Genomic DNA, 20,886 nt, shown 5'->3' with positions numbered 1-20,886 from the left:
GTTTTTTACCTTCGTGATCATGTAATTGACTAGGAGCTGTGACTTGCTTCCGCTGCCCAACATCATGGGAGTTTTTGTTGTTCAGTTGCTAAGTTGTGTCCAACTCTTTGCGACCCCATGGACTGCAGCTGACCAGGTTTACCTGTCTATCTCCCAGAGTTTGCTCAGATTCATGCCCATTGACTTGGAAATGCTATCTAACCATCTCCTCCTCTGCTGCCCACTTCACCTTTTGCTTTCAATCTTTCCCAGCATAAGGCTCTTTTTCAATGAGTCGCCTCCCTGCACCAGGTGGCTAAAGCTTCAGGAGTTTCAGCTTCAGCATCATTTCTCTCAATGAATATTCAGTGTTGATTTCCTTTAAGATTGACTGGTTTGATCTCCTTGCTGTCCAAGGGACTCTCAAGAGTCTTCTCCAGCACCGTAGCTCGAAAGCATCAATTCTTCTGTGCTCAGCCTTCCTTATGATTCAACCCTCACATCCATACATGACTACTGGAAAAACCATAGCTTTGAGTATATGGACTTTTGTTGGCAAAGTGAGGTCTCTGCTTTTAATATGCTGTCTAGGTTTGTCATAGCTTTCCTTCCAAGGAGCAAGTGTCTTTTAATTTCACAGCTGCAGTCACCTTCTGCACCGATTTTGGAGTCCAAGAAAATTAAGTCTGTCACTGTTTCCAATGTTTCCCCATCTATTTGCCATGAAGTGATGGGACCGGATGCCATGATCTTAGTTTTGTGAATGTTGCGTTTTATGCCAGCTTCTTCACTCTCTTCTTTCACCTCATCAAGAGGTTCTTTAGTTCCTCTTCATTTTTTGCCATTAGAGTGTTATCATCTGCATATCTGAGGTTATTGATATTTCTCCCGGCAATCTTGATTCCAGCTTGTGCTTCATCCAGCCTGGCATTCTGCATGGTGTACTCTGCATATGAAAAAGTGAAAAGAAAGTGAAAGTCGCTCAATCATGTCCAACTATTTGTGACCCCGTGGAATTCTCCAGGCCAGAATACTGGAGTGGGTAGCCTTTTGCTTCTCCAGGGGATCTTCCCAACCCAGGGATCAAACCCAGGTCTCCTGCATTGCAGGTGGATTCTTTACCAGCTGAGCCACTAGAGAAGCCCAAGAATGCTGGAATGGGTAAGCTATCCCTTCTCCATCAGATCTTCCCAACCCAGGAATCGAACAGGGGTCTCCTGCATTGCAGGCGGATTCTTTACCAACTGAGCTACCAGGGGATCATATAAGTTAACATAAGCTAATATGAGTTATATGAGTTAATATGCAAATAAGCAGGGTGACAATATACAGCCTTGTTGTACTCCTTTCCTAATTTTGGTTCTAACTGTAGCTTCTTGACCCACATACAGGTTTCTCAGGAGACAGGTAAGATGGTCTGGTACTCCCATCTAAGAATGGGAGTTTGTTAAGATCCACATGATCCACACAGTCAAAGCCTTTTCAAAAAGGCTATTGTCAATGAAGTGGAAATAGATGTTTTTCTGGAATTTCCTTGTTTTCTCTATGATCCAGTGAATGTTGGCAATTTAATCTCTGGTTCCTCTGCCTTGGAAGAGATTGAAATTCAAAGTAAAGTTTCTATTGAATGCCTATCACTTTCACACCACTGTAAAGTTGAAAACTTGTTAAGGTGAACCGTTGCAAGTTAGGGACTATCTTTTTTTATACTCTATACTGATAAAGCAGACCTCAAAATAAAATTATTTCCCTTCTATGCAATCAAGAAAAGAGGAACCAAGTGTTAATGTTGAGAAATGCTTACTGTTCTTTGATTTAATAATTGATTTTATCTTCGATGTTACTTATAAACATATGTAATTTTCCCAAAGTAAGGCTGCTTTTAAATACAAAATAATAAAAAGTGTTTTTCCTATAACACACTAGAAGTTGTTTTTAAAAACTAGAGGCCCATTCCCTTGAGGATTCTTCAAAGGAGATTTTTCTTATTCTTTTTGTCATTTTCCCCTTTCAAAACATTTATTCTGTACCCTTTAAAAAGAATTTATGCATCTGCTGTTTTGAAAATATTTCAAGGTCTTCTTGGGAATACACATATTATGCTCTCAAATCTTGAAATAGCTAGAATTCTGGAATATTTACCAGATTTACTTACTTCTGAAGATCATAAAGTCTTTAATTTCTTCAATTTTTGCATGTTTTCAGTTCTTTTGCTCCTGAGTTTCTGAGCATTATAGTCCTTTTTAAGTTTAATTAATTCATTTGTTTGTTTTTGACTGTGCTGGGTCTTTGTTGCTGCACAGGCTTGTCTCTAGTCGTGGCGAGCCAGGGCTACTCTTTGTTGCAGTGCACAGGCTTCTCATTGTGGTGACATCTCTTGTTTCAGAGCACAGGATCTAGGCATGCAGGCTTCAATAGTTGTGGTGCACGAGCTTAGTTGCTCCCTGGCATGTGGAATCTTCCTGGACCAGGGATCGAACCCATGTCACCCACACTGGCAGGCAGATTCTTATTCACTGCGCCACCAGGGAAGTCCTGAGCATTATAGTCTTAAACCATCACTTTCCTTGCTCAGTATATCATATGGTGATGTCATCAAGTTAGAGTCATGTCTAAGAAATATCTTTTATGTTAAGTCCTGACTTAAGCCTTTCATATGATGAGGCTAAGGTTCCTTTGGCCTCATTAAAAGCCCAGAAGGCTGTGGGGTGGAGGCAGACGTTGGTACAAGAGGTATCTTCCACTAGTGCACTTTACCGTCATTCAGGTCCTGTAAAATGTTAAAACTTCTAAAGCTCCAAACATGATCTTTGTTTGTTGATCTAATTTAGTGAGATTAAATGTTTCCAAAGGAGTTTGCTCAAAAATATGCAAACCTATGTCTGTGGGATATCTGCTGTTGATTAGTATCCCTTGTGTGGCTCTACAATGGTTTATTCAATCAGATTCCTATTCACAGCCATATGGGTTGCTCCCAAACTTGTGTTTGTTCCACTAAACTCAATAAATAATTTTGTGTAAAAGTTTTTAAAAATCTATACAGATGTGAATCACATTTGATTCGTAGAAGTGGGATTACTGGGTCAATCTATCAATGCATTGGCATTTTTGTTATATATTACTCACCCCTGTCATACTAAGTGAAGTAAGTCAGAGAAGGAGAAATATTGTATGACATACCTTATATGTGGAATCTAAAAAGAAATGATACAAATGAACTTACTTACAAAACAGAAAGGGACTCACAGACCTAGAAAATGAGCTTATGGTTGCCTGTACACACTGCTATATTTAAAATGGATAACCAACAAAGACCTACTGTATAGCACATGGAATTCTGCTCAATGTTATGTGACAGCCTGGATGGGAGGGTAGTTTGTGGGAAAATGGATACATGTATATATATGGCTGAGTCCCTTTCAGCTGTTCACCTGAAACTATGACAACATTGTTAATTGGCTATGTCCCAATACAAAATAAAAAGTTAAAAAAAAAAAGGATAGAGAGAGACCCCAGAGAGCTTCCTACTCCCACCCCTACCATGTGAAGATAAATGAAAAAATGACCTTCGGCAACCTGGAGAAGGGCAAACTTGACCTTGCTGGTGCCCTGATCTTGAATTTATAGCCCCCAGAACTCTGAAGAAAAAATTTTTGCTGTTTGTAAGCCACTCAGCCTATGATACTGGTTTGGCCAAAAGTCTGTTTACAGAAACACCCAAACAAACATTTTGGCCAACCCAATACTTTGTTATAGCAGCCTCAGTAGACTATGACAGTGTCATTCTCTTCAAGGCCTTTGTGAGACACCAATGCTCCCCTCCCCTGGTCCCACCCAGGGCACCCTGGCAATGCTTCATCCATCCCTGCCCTCTCCCTGGTAACTTAGAATGACCCTCTGAGTTCGTCAGAAAGCATCTCTTACTTTTCCAACTGACACCTTGTATGAAGATTTAGAAATAATTCACAACATCATGTATTACTGCTTTTCTCATAGGACCAACCCTACTTGTGGGCCTAGTGACAGTCACCGCTCTATAGGGAGCCTTTGCTCTGCTCCATATCTCCACTTAAAGACGAGGTGCTCAGTACTTTCCTCCCAGTCCCCTTCAACCATGTGCCAACACAAAGGATGCATCGCTTGTTTCTGCTGAATAAATTCCTGGATTATTAAGTCTGATCATAGAAATATGGCCTGGTGCCTGGTGAAAGAGTAGTTTCCATGCTCGTTTTTTAATAAACTAGCCACAATCCTACCAAAAAAACTATGCTTTAGGGAGTTGACCTTATTAAGAGCTTCGATTTGATGACTGATGAATCAGCAAGGAGATAAATTCATTCCTTTTTCTTTGCTTTCTCCCTCTTCCTCCTGCTTCCACCAGCCAAGAAAGTCCTAACATACAGATGATAGAGATTTGGGTGTCATGCACATACTGATCAAGCAAATTATTGCACTTAGAGGTGGCCAGCCTGATAACACACCCTTGTATTGACTCTCTCATCTTCTCTGCTTCACTGACCCAAAGAGGTAACAGCATATACAACTTCTGCCTCAGGCTTTGCTTTCCAGGGAAACCAATTTAAGACATAGGAGAAAAAAAGGAGTAACAGGAGTTACAGTGTAGCTAAAATCTCTGATTCTAATTGAGAAGGGCTCATGAAAAGAAAGAAATCAGACTTTGGTGAGCAATGACTCAGAGAAGGATATAGTTCAGGAAGGTTCGTTGGGCTGGGAGCATCACGAATTCTTGCGTGTTAAAAACTGAAGGAGAAAAAAACAGTATACATGGTAAAAAGCCATGGATATTGTTCAAGAAATAAAAGAAACAGGAAAAGTATTTGCAAATTATGTATTGAAAAAGCTCTTTACAATTGAGAAAAAAAAACAGTAGGAAAATAGGTAAAAGATCAGAAGGTTCCTATGAAAAGAAAAGCAAAGAATCTTAAACATATGAAAAAGTGCTCAACTTCACCATAATAAGAGAAATGCAAATTACAACTACACTGAAACACCATGTTTTGTTTATCAGATTGGCAAACATTCAAGATTGAAAATGCACTTTGTTGGCAAGCTTGTGGGGAAATAAGCACTCTTATTCATTGCTGGTGGGAGTGCAAAATGTTACAGCCCCTATGAAGGGGAATTTGGCAGTATCTAGCAAAAACGTAAATGCATTTACAGTTTGACCCAGCAATCTCACTTCTTAGAATTAAATGTAAATTATACCTGAACAGACTTGAAAGAGCACGCACAATGTTATTTACTGAGCATTATTTGTACAAACAAAAGTTTGGGAGCAACCCACATGTCCATCAACAGGCAACTGACTGAGTAAACCATTGTACAGCCATGCAAGGAATACTACGCAGTTATTAAAACAAAAAGAGAATAAGAAAGATCTCTGTATTAGTTTATTGTGATTGCCTTAATAAATGATCACAAGCTTGGTGGCTTAAAGCAATAGAAATGTATTTTCTCATATTTCTGGAAGCTAGAAGTCCAAAACTAAGGTGTCAATAGGGTTGGTTCCTTCTGGAGGTTCTGGGGGAGAATCCATTCCATGCTTCTTTCCTAGTTTATGGTCACTGACCACAACTGACTTGTAGCCATCTCACTCTAATCTCTGCCTCAGCATCCATATGAGCTTCTTCTCTGTGTTTCAAATTTTCCTCTCCTTTCTCTTATATTTACACTCATAACTGAATTTAGGGCTCACTCTAATTTAAGATGGTCTCATCTTAAGATCTTGGCCTTAATTCTATCTCCAAAGACCCGTATTCCAAATAAAAACACATTCTGAGGCTCCAGGTGGACATAGCTTTTGGGAGACACGATTCAGCCCACTACAATCTCCATGTAATGATATGCATTAATTTCTAGAATATGTCTAGCTAAAAAAGCAAAAGCCAGAGCAATGTTCATGGTATGCTATATTTTAATGTGAGAAATGAGGAAAAATAAGAATACACACACACGTATGTATATACACGTGTATATATTTTCAAACAGTAACACTGGGATAATAAGCCAGAAACTAATCACAATGGTTAACTTTGTGGGTGGGGAGGGAGGTGACAAGACAGGAATAGAAGGGAGACTTACTAATACACCTTTGAGTATATGAGTATTGTTTTGGTTTTTGAAACATAAATGTTCTACTTATTCAAAAATAAAATTTAATATTTTTAAAACCCTAAAGCTGAAAACAAATTTGAGCAAAAGAACCTAACTTTTTATCAGGTAATATTACTACACAGAGAAAATCATTATTTGATGTGACATTATAATACTGAAGTCTGTATCTCTTCACTGGGACATATTCTGAGATAAAAGAAAACTATAACAAATACTTAACGTCATTCCATATTTTCTTAGTAGTAACATTAGTGTCATTGTTTAAAATCCATTTTATGTATATTGTAAGAGACAGCAAATAAATAATTAGGTTAATATTATTAAGAACCAAGATGTTCAATGTAAGAGAAAAGAGATACAAGTAAAACTTCTTTTAACTTTTTTCCAGCTCTATTGAGATATAATTGACATATAACATTGTGTAAGTTTAAGGTATACTACATGATGATTTGATATATGTCTATTGCAAAATAATTACCACAATAAGGGTAGTTAACACATCCATCACCTCACATAATTACTTTTTGAGTCTATGTGTATGTGTGTGTGTGTGTGGTAAGCACTTAAATTTAAGATATATTCTCTTAACAACTTTTATGTATATAATACAGTATTGTTAACAATAGTCACCATGCTGTACAGTAGATCCTCAGAATTTTTTCATCCTATAACTGGAAGTTTGTACCTTTTGACCAACATCTCCCATTTCTCTAATCCCTCTACCCTCTGGCATCCACCAATCTACTCCTTGCTTCTCTGGGTTTGGCATTTTTAGATTCCACATATAAGTGAGATCATACAGTATTTGTCTTTCTCTATCTGATATATTTCACTTAGCATAATATCTTCAAAGTTTTTCCATGTTACTGCAATTAGCAGGATTTGCTTCTTATGACTAAATAATATTCCATTTTATATTTCAGGAGTAGAAAAATAGTCCCAGACATAAGGGAAAGCTCTTCATTTATGCAAAACATCTGCTAATAAATAGAGAAGAATTGATAACATTAGAACAAACACTATGTTTCTACCTTCAGTGAAATAATAGATTCAGACAAAAATCATTGAAATCATTACATCTCTGTTACCTCATGGAGAACTAGATAGTCCCATGGTATCACATATAACTTGCTAGATAAGATTTTCTTTTAATGTTAACTTAATAATGGAGAGATGTAGAATATAGGAAAAACTGTGAAAGGCTTTGGGATGGACCAAAGAATCCATTCTTCAAAAGAAAAGTAAATGTCATACAGGTCATCTGATTCTATTGGGTCTCTAGGTCTTACTTTCATTGTCTTTGAGCTATTTTATGACTCTAAATTGTGGAATACTGAGAATACTACAGATTCTTGTCTACAAAAGTGGAACTTGTCTGTTAGAAATACAGTTGGCTGTTTCCCTATGGATATTAACCAATTTAAAGCCTGTATATGTGTCTGCTCTTTGGATTTTCCTTTGAACCAGCTGTAGCATCTTACTGGTTACCTCATTAAAGAATAAGTTAAATAAAATCTTTGACACATGTTCATTTAATATTTGTCTGAGAGTCCTGAGTTTACCCTTGTCAAAAATCAAAATGTTTCTGGTGTTTAAAAAAATAAATATAAAAAAATTGTCCTTTAATAAGCAGAAATCATTCTAACTCAGCGAATAAAGTTAGCATCATTAATAATGGACACATTAAAAACTAGGCTTTTTAAGGTGACATATATGAAGGATATATATATAAAACATATGACATCACCTCTATAGTGTTCTTTAAAAGAATGTTTAACCTGAATCTAATTAAGCATTTAAATCTAACTTTTGTTTATAAATCAACTGTGGGAAAAGAAACATTTTAAAGGCTCCAACAGAGAAATAATGATACAAAGTCAGAATGTGAGACATTATACGAAATATTTGATCATTCTCTTCCAAAAGTCAGTGCCATGAAACTTGGGGAAAAAGGTCTAAATTTAAAAAGACTGAAGAGTGGCTTTTCTCTTGGCTCAGTGGTAAATAATCTGCCTGCAATGCAGGAGATGCGGGCAGAAGATGCAGTTTCAATCCCTGGGTCGAGAAGATCCCCTGGAGTAGGAAATGACAACTCGTTCCAGTATTCTTGCCTGGCAAAAAATCCATGAGGTTGGAAGAGAGTCTGGGCAATTAAACAACAAGTGTGTATGTGTGAATGAAAAAGACTGAAAAGACATGATTACAATGATCCTTGACTGGATTCTAACTCTAAAAAAAGTGATAAATTGGGGGCACTAATAAAGGAAATGAGTATTTTGTGATCATAAGAATTACTTCTTTTCTTAGTATTATGATGATGCTTATATGAAAGAAAGGTATCTATTTGGAGAAAGATGCTAAAGTTATTAGAAGTGAAGTATCATGGTAACCATACTCCACAAAAGTTTAGAAATGAAGCAAATAGGGCAAAACGTTTAGTTGTTGCAACTTCAATTTCCTCTTCTTTCTATTTTGCTGTTGTAGAGGAAGAAAAACGTTTCTTTCCACCTATTTAGGTTCTTGGCTGAGATATCCCCCTGCAATCAACACACATTAGCAGGAGAAAAACAAAGAGAAGTTTAATAATATGTATCAGTTCAGTTCAGTTCAGTTCAGCTCAGTTGCTCAGTTGTGTCCGACTCTTTGCAACCCCATGAATCGCAGCATGCCAGGCCTCCCTGTCCATCACCAAATCCTGGAGTTTACTCAAACGCATGTCCATCGAGTCGGTGATGCCATCCAGCCATCTCATCTTCTGTCGTCCCCTTCTCCTCCTGCCCCCAACCCCTCCCAGCATCAGGGTCTTTTCCAATGAGTAAGTTCTTTGCATCAGGTGGCCAAAGTATTGGAGTTTCAGCTTCAGCATCAGTCCTTCCAATGAACACCCAGGACTGATCTCCTTTAGGATGGACTGGTTGGATCTCCTTGCAGTCCAAGGGACTCTCAAGAGTCTTCTCCAACACCACAGTTCAAAAGCATCAATTCTTCGGCACTCAGCTTTCTTCACAGTCCAACTCTCACATCCATACATGACCACTGGTAAAACCATAGCCTTGACTAGACAGACATTGGTTGACAAAGTATTGTCTCTGCTTTTTAATATGCTATCTAGGTTGGTCATAACTTTCCTTCCAAGGAGTAAGCATCTTTTAATTTCATGGCTGCAATCACCATCTGCAGTGATTTTGGAGCCCAAAAAAATAAAGTCAGCCACTGTTTCCACTGTTTCCCCATATATTTGCCATGAAGTGATGGGACCGGATGCCATGACCTTTGTTTTCTGAATGTTGAGCTTTAAGTCAACTTTTCCACTCTCCTCTTTCACTTTCATCAGGAGGCTTTTTAGTTCCTCTTCACTTTCTGCCATGTAAGAGTTGGACACGACTGAGCGACTGAACTGAACTGAACTGATACCTCCTGCACAGATGGGAGATACCCAGGAAAATTGAGTTCCTCATTGAAGTAGCCCAAGCTACCACCTTAAATAGTATCTCTAGCTAAAGAGAAAGGAAGATGTCGTGGAGGAAGGGTAGGGCAGTTACCAGGCAAAGCACAGTAAACAAGGGAATGACTGTTAGGCAGATTTAAATCTTTGATTTCCCCATTGACAAGAGTTTCTAAAGATTTAGTCATCCTCTTCTAAGTACACAGGAGGAAACACCCTTACAAATGGGAATTTCCCATATAAATATAAAAGTCTCTACAAAAGGCAACTTCTGCTGGGTTTTCAGAGCTTCTCTTGTATCTGCTCTTCTTCAAAAATAACCAGTTCAAGATAATCCTTATACTAAAGGAGGGCGTTTCTGGGGTGGCAGATTCTGCTCTCCTTCATTGTATGTTTGAAGTTTATCATAATAAAAGTGAGAGTAAAAGAAATCCCTTTGTGTGGAGGCAACATGGTTGAAAACAACCATGAGTTGGGAAGATAGCCTCAGTCACGTTTGTTTTCCAATTTTATGATGGGACGTTAATAAAATTAATGGTGATCAATTTATAATGATATAATTATCGGTGTTCCATTTCATTAGTAACTTTCAAGTGCTAATCCCATCTAGCAGGATCCTGGCAACAGGAGTAGTAATGATGGGCGGTCTATTAATCACGTGTACTGTTAAAGTTTTACCAAGGAAACACACTGGTCATAAAAAACACCCTCTTTAAACAACACAAGAGAAGACTCTACACATGTACATCTCCAGGTGGTCAATACCGAAATCAGACTGATTATATTCTTTGCAGCCAAAGATGGAGAAGTTCTATACACTCAGCAAAAACAAAACTGGGAGCTGACTGTGCTTCAGATCATGAACTCCTTATTGCCAAATTCAGACTGAAATTGAAGAAAGTAGGGAACACTGGACCATTCAGGTCTGATTTAAATCAAGTCCCTTACAATTATATAGTGGAAGTGACAAATACATTCAAGGGATTAGATCTGATAGACAGAGTGCCTGAAGAACTATGGACAGAGGTTCATGACATTGTACAGGAGGCAGTGATCAAGACCATCCCCAAGAAAAAGAAATGCAAAAAGGCAAAATGGTTGTCTGAGGAGGCCTTACAAATAGCTGAGAAAAGAAGAGAAGTGAAAGGCAAAGGAGAAAGGGAAAGATATACCCCTTTGAATGCAGAGTTCCAAAAAACAGCAAGGAGAGATAAGAAAGCCTCAGTGATCAATGCAAAGAAATAGAGGAAGACAATAGAATGGGGAAGACTAGAGATCTCTTCAAGAAAACTAGAGATACCAAGGGGACATTTCATATGAAGATGGGCACAATAAAGGGCAGAAATGGTATGGACCTAACAGAAGCAGAAGATGTTAAGAAGAGGTGGCAAGAATACACAGAAGAACTATACAAAAAAGATCTTCATGACCCAGATAACCACGATGGTGTGATCACTCACTTAGAGCCAGACATCCAGGAATGCAAAGTCAAGTGGGCTTTAGGAAGCATCACTATGAACAAAGTTAGTGGAGGTGATGGGATTGCAGTTGAGCTATTTCAAATCCTAAAAGATGATGTTTTTGAAAGTGCTGCACTCAATATGCCAGCAAATTTGCAAAACTCAGCAGTGGCCACAAGACTGGAAAAGGTCAGTTTTCATTCCAATCCCAAAGAAAGGCAATGCCAGAGAATGCTCAAACTACCGCACAATTGCACTCATCTCACATGCTAGTAAAGTAATGCTCAAAATTCTCCAAGCCAGGCTTCAACAGCATGTAAACCATGAATTTCATGGAGTCAGCAGTGCCAGAAACCAGGTATACTGACTTTCAGTGTATTATGTATATTATTTCTCATATTACCCAATGGTTCTCAGCAGGAAGGCCCACCTAGGGGACACTTAGAAAGTGTTACAAATGGGAGGGTGTGGGTTGTCACAATGACTTGGGGTTGCTAATGGCATTTAGTAGCTAAAGGTTATGGATACTAAAGATGCTCCATTTCCAGAGGGAATGTAAGGCAATAAAGGACTATCCTACCTTGGATGCCACTAGTGCACTCCCCTTCCCCCACATACACACACACACTGAGAAACTACTACTCAAGTACAATTTAATGCCAGTTTGGCTGATTAAATGCACAATGTAATCCCAAGAAAATTCAAAACAGGCAAGAAAAAAAGATAATTTACTTTTAGCCATTAATATTTTAAGAATAAAATTTTATTCATACTGAAACTTGTTTCATGTTTTTATTAAATGTTACCTGGATTTTCTAGTCAAATATCAAATGGAAGAATTGTGAAGCCCTAAAGCATGCTGGGGCAATCTTGAGATTAAAGCTATTTCATAAAAAACTTATGTTGACATAAGTTTTGAACCAAAACTAGAATGAAAGGAACTAATTTACTAAGGAGCAACCCCTCCCCCCACCGGTAAAACAAAGACAAATAAAAGAAAATAAACCAACCTAGATAACTCATTTGCCTTGAAATTGAAACCACTTTTGTTTTCCAAACTCAGCTAACCAAAGGGGAAAAAAGAATCACAATACATTCAGAACAAACCAGTATTTCATTCTGTTTAAGACCATAAAAATGAACAATAACATGTGTCAAAGGGCTGTGGTTAACTGGAAGCCATAACTGTTCTGTATATTATAGACTCGAGGGCTTATAATATGAATGTGCTTCTTATGAATGGACTTCCCAGGTGGTGCAGTGGTAAAGAATTACCTGCAATGCGGGAGACGCAAGTTCAATCCCTGGGTCGGGTAGATCCCCTGGAGAAGGAAATGGCATCCCATTCCAGTATTCTTGCCTGGGAAATGCCATAGACAGAGAAAACTGGCAGGCTACAGTCCATGGGGGTCACAAAGATTTGGACGTGACTCAGCGACTAAACAACAACATTGTTATGAATAATATAGCTGTCACATTTTGCATTTATCTTACCAATCAGTGTTCAGCAAATATGCCTTAGTTCATTTTAGAGATAAGAACATGGAACCAATGTATAAAGTATTCCAGAATACACTTAGTAGTTCTGAAACGCTATGGTATATTCATTAATTTAACTCTCAGCTGAGTACCTGCTTGTTGCTAGACTGTCTGGCATATCGATAAGCACTGGAAATGAAGTGTCTACAAAGAGTTGGAAATGACTGAGCAACTGAGCACACAAATGTGCACATACACACACAATATCAGGGACAAAATATAGAAATATCTTTGGCATTCAAGAATTTGGCAAATTTGTAATTGATTAAATAGTGATTCCAACAAGGTTTTAATTAATGGATCAATACCAACCAAGGTGGAAATCTTTCAGATCATATCTATCCTTGGTCTGTTATCTTCAGCACTTTTACTAGCAATGTAAATGAAGATAAAAAGACTTTCAAAAATGATAGGACTAGCAAGAATAAGGCTCAGAAGGACAGAATCCTTAGTGTGAGGTTATAGAGAGAACTTCACAGGCTGAAATGATGTGCCCCGTAAGAAAGATGAAATTTAAGAGGAATAAATTCAATGTACATTTCCATGTTTAGTTTAAATAATTCCATTATATGAGTTCAGAATGGAGAAGACAAGGCAGTTTGGGTATTTTTTAAAAATAGGAGTTTTATTTATTTCCATACAATATCAACTTAAACCAATGCTTTGATGTGGCCCCTAAAACTTAACTGAAAACAGAGCCCTGTTAAAAGAAGCAAAGTATCAAAATCATTAATTTGCAATACTTTCTATCCCAACACACCAACGGCTAAGACAATCAGAAAACCAGGGCCATATCTTTATCTTAAAAGTGTATCATATATCACTTTTATGTGGAATCTAAACTACGACACAATTGAACCTGTCTATGAAACAGACTCACAGACATAGAAAACAAAACTGGTGGTTGCCAAGGGGGATGGGATTCGGGGAGGGATGGAGTGGGAGGTTAGCAGATGTAAGCATTTATATATAGAATGGATAAACAACAAGGTCTTACTGTATAGCACAGGGAACTATATTCTATATCCTATGATAAACCATAGTAGAAAATAATTTTTAAAAAGAACGTATACATATGTATAAGTGTTAGTCACTGAATTGTGTCCAATTCTTTTGGACCTCATCGACTGTAGACCACCAGGCTCCTCTGTCCATGGGATTCTCCAGGCAAGAATACTGGAGTGGGTAGCCATTCCCTTCTCCAGGGCATCTTTCAGACCCAGGAATTGAACCTGGGTCTCCTGCATCGCAGGTGGATTCTTTACAGTCTGAGCCACTAGGGTAGTTCTTACATATATATATAACTGAATCAAGTATTGAATCACTTTGCTGTACAGCTGAAAGTAACACAACATTGTAAATCAACTATACTTCAGTTAAAAAAGCAAGTGTATCATAAGGGGGTGGAGGAAAAGGAGACAAGTTAATGGGCCAATGGAGTTTTAAAGAACTTATTGGATGACTGACTCTTGAACTCACCTTCCCCACTCTGATATAGACTCAGGTGGGTAATAGTTCCATAATACATTTTAGGAAGAATATTGACAACCAAGATAAGTTCTGAGGAGAGAAATTGGGAGAGCAGGCACTTGACAATTCATAAAATGATAACTAGGAGGAAATTTTTATCTTTAATTTTTTAGAGGTGCCTTGTGTTATATCTGATCTTAGTTCCCCAACCAGGGATTGAACCTGCACCCTTTGCATTGAAAGCAGGGTGTATTAACCAGTGGACAGCCAGAAAAGTCTCAGGAAATGTTTATCTTTAAAAAAAAAAAAAAAAAGATGAGAGGATCCATAAAACAGTGTATCATGGTGCATCACAGCCTAAGCTCTGGGCTTAAGGAGACCTGGGTTCAAATCCAGCTCTACCAGCTCATACTATGAGTTATGAGACGAGATGGGATTAAATAGAAATGTAAGGAATCCAGAACCCAACTGGGGTCAAAAGGAGTTAGCTGCCACCTCAGTGGGGTTGCAGCTTTCCAGCTAGCCAAATTCAGGTGCCTAAAACTTTGTAGCAAATTGTGTGGCATTGGAATCCTCCATGAACCAAGTGACTATAAAAACAGAGTTCTTTTTGTACTTGGTGGCTAAGGTAGAATCATCTGGGAAGCATGAAGCTCTAAAATACTATATCTTAGTCTTGGATCTCTGACTAATGAGGAAACATACCCTGATGGCCAAAGCCATCTTCTAACTTCAGCTCAATACACCTGATATGGTAAACCTGCTACCCTTATTTGAGTGACTTTTCAACACTGGGGAGGATTTAGAATGATATAATGAAGTGGCTCTGATAGTAAAGAATCTGCCTGCAAAGTGGGAGACCTGCGTTCAATTCCTGAGTTGGGAAGATCCCTTGGAGAAGGGAATGGCAACTCACTCCAGTATTCTTACCTGGAGAATCCCATGGACAGAGGAGCCTGGCCAACTACAGTCCATGGGGTCACAAAGAGTTGGACATGACTAAGTGACTAATACACACACACATGCACGCACACACACACACACACACACACACACACACACACACTGAAGTGAATAACCATCATAGAAATGCTTTTGTGTGAATTTAAACTCAGCTTTTTATAATGTTTAAGAGAATCTGCCATTTTAGGAATGGTAGATGGTCAGATGGTAGATGGTAGATCTGTCAGATCTACCTTGAGCAACTTATTTTGACTTGTAGTTTCAGGTAAAAAATGTATAAGAGAATTTCACAGAGTGCATACACAGTATTGAAATGTTTAAGATAACTCAAGATTCAACAGACTTCCAGGCTTATTATCTTCACTGAGTCATTTAATCGCCTAGTTAGTAGGATTTTATTTGTTAGGATTATACTTATGCTTTGTCAGGCATTTGAAGGGTTTTACAAGTTCAAATATGTTAAATATATGAGAATAGTTTTAAAAGGGGAATTAAGTAAGTTTATAAATGAGATTAATTGTTCAAAGTGAACTTAATCTTTTGAATTGTGTTGACTATTAATCAGAGAACAAATGAAAGTAACTGCCTTTATTTTATACTGCAATTACAAGATTTATAAATAGCATAACTAACAATATTCTCAATCTAAATTTAGCACTTTGAGGAAAACAGAAAATGTAAGTTTAAAACATCAAATATTAATATAAATCCCAACAAACTGTAGATAGGCCAAGAGTTTCCCTAGCTTAGGCCATTAACATAGATTGACATTCCCCTCGATATGTCACCTTGTCACCTAGAGAGCAGTCTCATCCATAAAATTCCTAAAGTTTTTTTGAAGATTAAATGAGATGATGTATCTAAATCCAGATATTTAGTCAGTATCTCTTATAAAGTTTCATTTGACAGAGCATTCTGTATATAAAAGTCCTCAAAAATATGGATTTAACTGTGTAGATTCATTGTCAGGTGGAAGAGGAACCAAATGCATTCTGTAATGTCCTGGAGAATGGAGTTGGTAATTCCATGAAGATGAATAATATAGGTTTTCAGATTCTGGGTACTTATTTATGTTCCAGGCAATCTGTTAAGTGATTTACATATGTCATTTTGTTGATTCCTTACAATGTACTGGTATTTTAGAGTTTGATCAGAGAAGCAGAGTCCCTGTAAGTAATATAAGAGATTTATTCTTGGGATAAGACCTTACCGTCATGGGAGGTGTATTGCCTATGTATAGCTCTTACTTCTGTGTCTGATGTTGGGCCTGAAGTCAGCCTGGCCAGCAGTAGAGAAGGGAAGGTCGCTTGAAGGAGTGGGGAGAGCAAGAAGGAGCTGAAATCCACACCTGTCTCTCATCAGAACATATTGGCGGGCCTTCCCTGGTGGTCCAGTGGCTAAGACTTTGAGCTCCCAATGCAGGGGGCCCGGGTTTGATCCCTGGTCAGGGAACTAGACCCCACATGCCACAACTAAGAATTTGCATGCCACAACGAAGATCGAAGATCCTGCATGCTGCAACTACAACCTGGTGCAGCCAAATTAAAAACAAAAAATATATATTTTTTAAAGGTCAAATTGGGACTTCCCTGGTGGTCAAGTGGTTAAGACTACACCCTTCCATTGCAGGGGGCCTGAGTTCGATTCCTGGTCAGGGAACTAGATCCTGCATGCCACAACTAAGACCCAGCACAGCCAGATAAATAAATATATTTTTTAAAAATGTCAAATTGGCAATAGTAGTCTCACATTGAAACCTTTGTTGATCTCTAATCCTCCAGCTTCGACGATGCAGGGGACCTGCCAAAGAGCTGGTCACTTTGCCATGGAATTGCACACAGAGTTGGTCCAGAATTCTGAGATGCTGAAGGAGAAGATCTGGCAAGACCTGGAAGAGCTGCAGGTCTAGTCCTGCCATGCATAAATGACGCAAACCAGAAGGTCTGTGACAATACCGGGAAACTGCAATAGCACTGGCCCTACACTCTTCTTGCCTTACTCTGCCCTCCAATTTCTCTTGTAGGTTAAGCGGCCCTAGCCCAGAACCAGCTAAGGAAGAGAATTCAAGGACTCTCAGTTCCAACCTAGCAAATTTGATGTAATGCTAAACCACCACTGTCCTGTGAGCCCTAGAGAAACAAACTGGCTTAGGAAGTTAAATAATTTATGCAAGGGCACACAGTTAGTAAGGAAGGGAACCAGAATGTGAACTATGAACTGGCCCAGAACCTGGGAACTTAACCACTGCCTTCTACTGCCTCTCTCTAATGTCTGGAAATTAGAGAAAAGCAAGTTTCGGCTCAATGGAAAGATGACCTGTTTAACAGTAGGAGTTCACCCACATTGCGACAAGCTGCCTTGCAAAGGAGACGGTTCCCTGTCTCAGATGATGCTCAAACACAGGCTGGTGGCCATCTGTCAGAGACTTTTCACAAGAGAGTGCTCACCAGGAAAGAGAAGGAACAGGATGGCTACTAATGGCACTTTCAACTCCAAGCTTCTATATTTCCAGAATATACAGTTCAGAGCAAAGGTCTAAACTCACAGTGTATAAGGAAAGTAATAGAAGAGAAGTGGAAGACAGAAGGCTTTAAGGGTGGGCAGGAAAGAGATTTGGCCAAGCTATGCCCAACAGTGCCAAAACCCACTGTGAGGAAAATAAAAATTATGGTCAACCCAAGAGCTGTTTTTCATACACAAGATACTGCACAATAGCTATACCGTGGTGATTTCCCCCCCCCCCCCCATAAGTTGATTTGATTTCCCTGAATGGACAGGCCATTTTTCTTATTGTGTAGACATGATCTTTAAAAGTCTGATGAAGGATTGCAAATTCAGCACACTGTGCACAGACTCTTTAAAATGAAACTTTAATCAATTGAAAGCATGACAAAAAGTTTGAAGCAAATATCCAAATATTTCAAAGAACTGCTTAGAAATGAATTTTCACATTTGAAGCTCTGCCAGCATAAACACATAATAACGAAATATGTCTTGGTAACAGTTTAAAAAATTAAAGGAAAAAGGCAGTGACTAGTCTAACGTTTCTGCAGCAGATGTATCCTCATGACATCTTTCCAAAGCAGATATTACAATAATTTTCTTTTTCTCCCCTCAAATTCTATACCAGCTGGTTAACCAATGATACAAATTGGAAGTCATGGAATATCTACACAGATATTAGATAGTTGACTTATCACCAAGAAAAACCATAAATGTGTAAAGTTTATAGGTGAACATTTAAAAAAAACTCCAAGTTGATAGATGGAAATTCCCTGAGAAATGTTATTGTGATATGAGGATATCTCTCTTCACCCTCTCCCCCTGATCTCCACCCAGGAGGCTGACCTGAATGGAGCACATCAGTGGCACCATTGCTGTCTGGCTTCCAATGGGAAGCACATAAGCAGCACCAGAAAATCAGAGGGCGGAACCCCTGATGGTACCCTGGCACTCTTCTTACAGGGTTGCCTTGTGTTAACTGGGTCCCTTGACCCAAGATTGTGTTCCCTTTGGGACTTCCCTGGTTGTCCAGTAGTGAGACTCTGCACTCTCACTGCTGAGGGCTCAGGTTCAATCCCTAGTCAGGGAATTAAGGTCCCACAAATCAAGTGGTACAGCCAAATAAATAAGATTGTGTTCCCTTCAACTGTCTCTCTCTTTCCTCATCCCTTTGGGCCCAGAGGAGGTATACACTCACCACTATTAATAGCCTCAGAGAACTACTCTACCGTGTGATGGTAGAGAACCTGTCCCATACGTTTGTCAAAAATTGGCTTACTGAACACTCCTCAAATTCTATTAATTAGAGGATGCGTTTTGCTTCTTGTTGGTGTAGCCAAAATTCAACCTCTGTAGCAGACTGAATCTCAGAGACAGAATTTGGGGTGAAGTAGAAAAGAATAGCTTTACTGCTTTGCCAGGCAAGGAGGGACCACAGCAGACTCATGCCCTCAAAACCATATGTCCCTCCCTAAAGAGTGTAGTGAGAAGTTTCATAGTAATGGTTCAAAAAGGGTGTGATTGTCATTGAAACCTCCACTTCTCTGTACATGGGTGCCAAATAAAAGCTCAGAGACAGAGTTTTGGATGAGGTAGAAAAGGATAGTTTTTATTGCTTTGACAGGCAAACAGAGACACACCAGGCTTCTGCCTCAAAAAACTATGTGTCTCCACCCGAGAGAACTTGAGGGTTTTTATAATGGGTGAGACTGTGGGGTCTCTGACAAGATTAGGGTGTGAGCAGGGCTTCCACTCCCTTAACCTCATCTCAGGTGGTTATTCTCCTAATGGTTAGATGAGCTATTCCTTTATTCTTGCCTCAGGTGGTTTCTTGGCAGCTCCTCTCTTGCTTAGCAGCTGTTCGAATCTGCCCTTTGGAACTCAAGGAAGGTCAAAATGGCTGCCAGTCTTGCCTGGGAGCTCCACAGGGCCATACTCAGTTTCACTTTCAGCATATGGACGTTCTTCTGATTGGTTGGTGCTGAGGTAAGTGGGAGTCAGCATCATCAACCTTCTGGTTCCAACCTTTCTGGGGTCTACTGTGCTTGTGGGCAGCATAGAGTTAACTTCTCCCATCATAAATGATTTCAGTATCTGAAAATAGCTCAAAGGTATTGTCATGTATATCCCTTGAGGGACCCTGCCCCAAGGCTGCAATATTGTTTCTTGGCTTGTTGTTGTTCAGTCACAGTCATGTCTGACTCTTTGCGACCCCATGGACTATAGCATGCCAGGCTTCCTTGTCCTTCACTGGAACCTGGAGTTTACTTAAACTCATGTCCATTGAGTCAATGATGCCATCCAACCATCTCATCCTCTGTTGCCCAGTTCTCCTCCTGCCCTCAATTTTTCCCAGCATCAGGGTCTTTTCCAATGAGTTGGCACTGTGCATCAGGTGGCCAAAGTATTGGAGCTTCAGTTTCACCATCAGTCCTTCCAATGAATATTTAGGGTTGATTTCCTTTAGGATGGATTGGTTTGATCTCCTTGCTGTTCAAGGGACTCTCAAGAGTCTTCTCCAGCAACACAGTTCAAAATTATCAATTCTTTGTCCTCAGCCTTGTTAATGGTCCAACTCTCACACCCATACACGATTACTGGAAAAACCATAGATTTGACTAGACGGACCTTTGTTGGCAAAGTGATGTCTCTGCTTTTTAATATGCTATCTAGGTTTGTCATAACTTTTCTTCCAAGGAGTATGTGTCTTAATTTCATGGCTGCAGTCACCATCTGCAGTGATTCTGGAGCTGAAGAAAATATAGTCTGTCACTGTTTCCATTGTTTCCCCATCTATTTGTCATGAAGTGATGGGACGGGATGCCATAATCTTCATTTTTTGAATGTTGAGTTTTAAGCCAGCTTTTTCACTCTCCTCTTTCACCTTCATCAAAAGGCTCTTTAGTTCCTCTTCACTTTCTGCCATTAGAGTGGTATCATCTGCATATCTGAGGTTATTCATATTTCTCCTAGTGATCTTGATTCTAGCTTGTAATTCATCTAGCCAGGCATTTCACATGATGCACTCTGCATATAAGTTAAATAAGCAGGGTGACAAGGCACAGCCTTTCCCAATTTGGAACCAATCTGTTGGTCCATGTCCAGTTCTAACTTGTTTCTTGAGCTGCATACAGGTTTCTCAGGAAGCATGTAAGGCATCATAGTAACCACTTGCATGAGTTATTTTACAACAGGAAGTCCTAGTAAGGAACACGGAACTAACAAGCCACCACCAACCAGAAGAATTTGGGAAAGGTCAAAAGGAGATACCACATGTCCTACCACCTCCCAGATTCTTTCTCTCTGGCATCCATCTTGGTTGAGCAATATGCATGCCACCAGGAAGTACCCTGAGTCAGAGTGATTGGCCAAAGAAAGCCCAGAAACTAACTC

The sequence above is a fragment of the Dama dama genome, chromosome X (assembly GCF_033118175.1).
Source record: "Dama dama isolate Ldn47 chromosome X, ASM3311817v1, whole genome shotgun sequence".
NCBI lineage: Eukaryota > Metazoa > Chordata > Mammalia > Artiodactyla > Cervidae > Dama > Dama dama.
Note: the sequence above shows the minus strand (reverse complement) of the source record.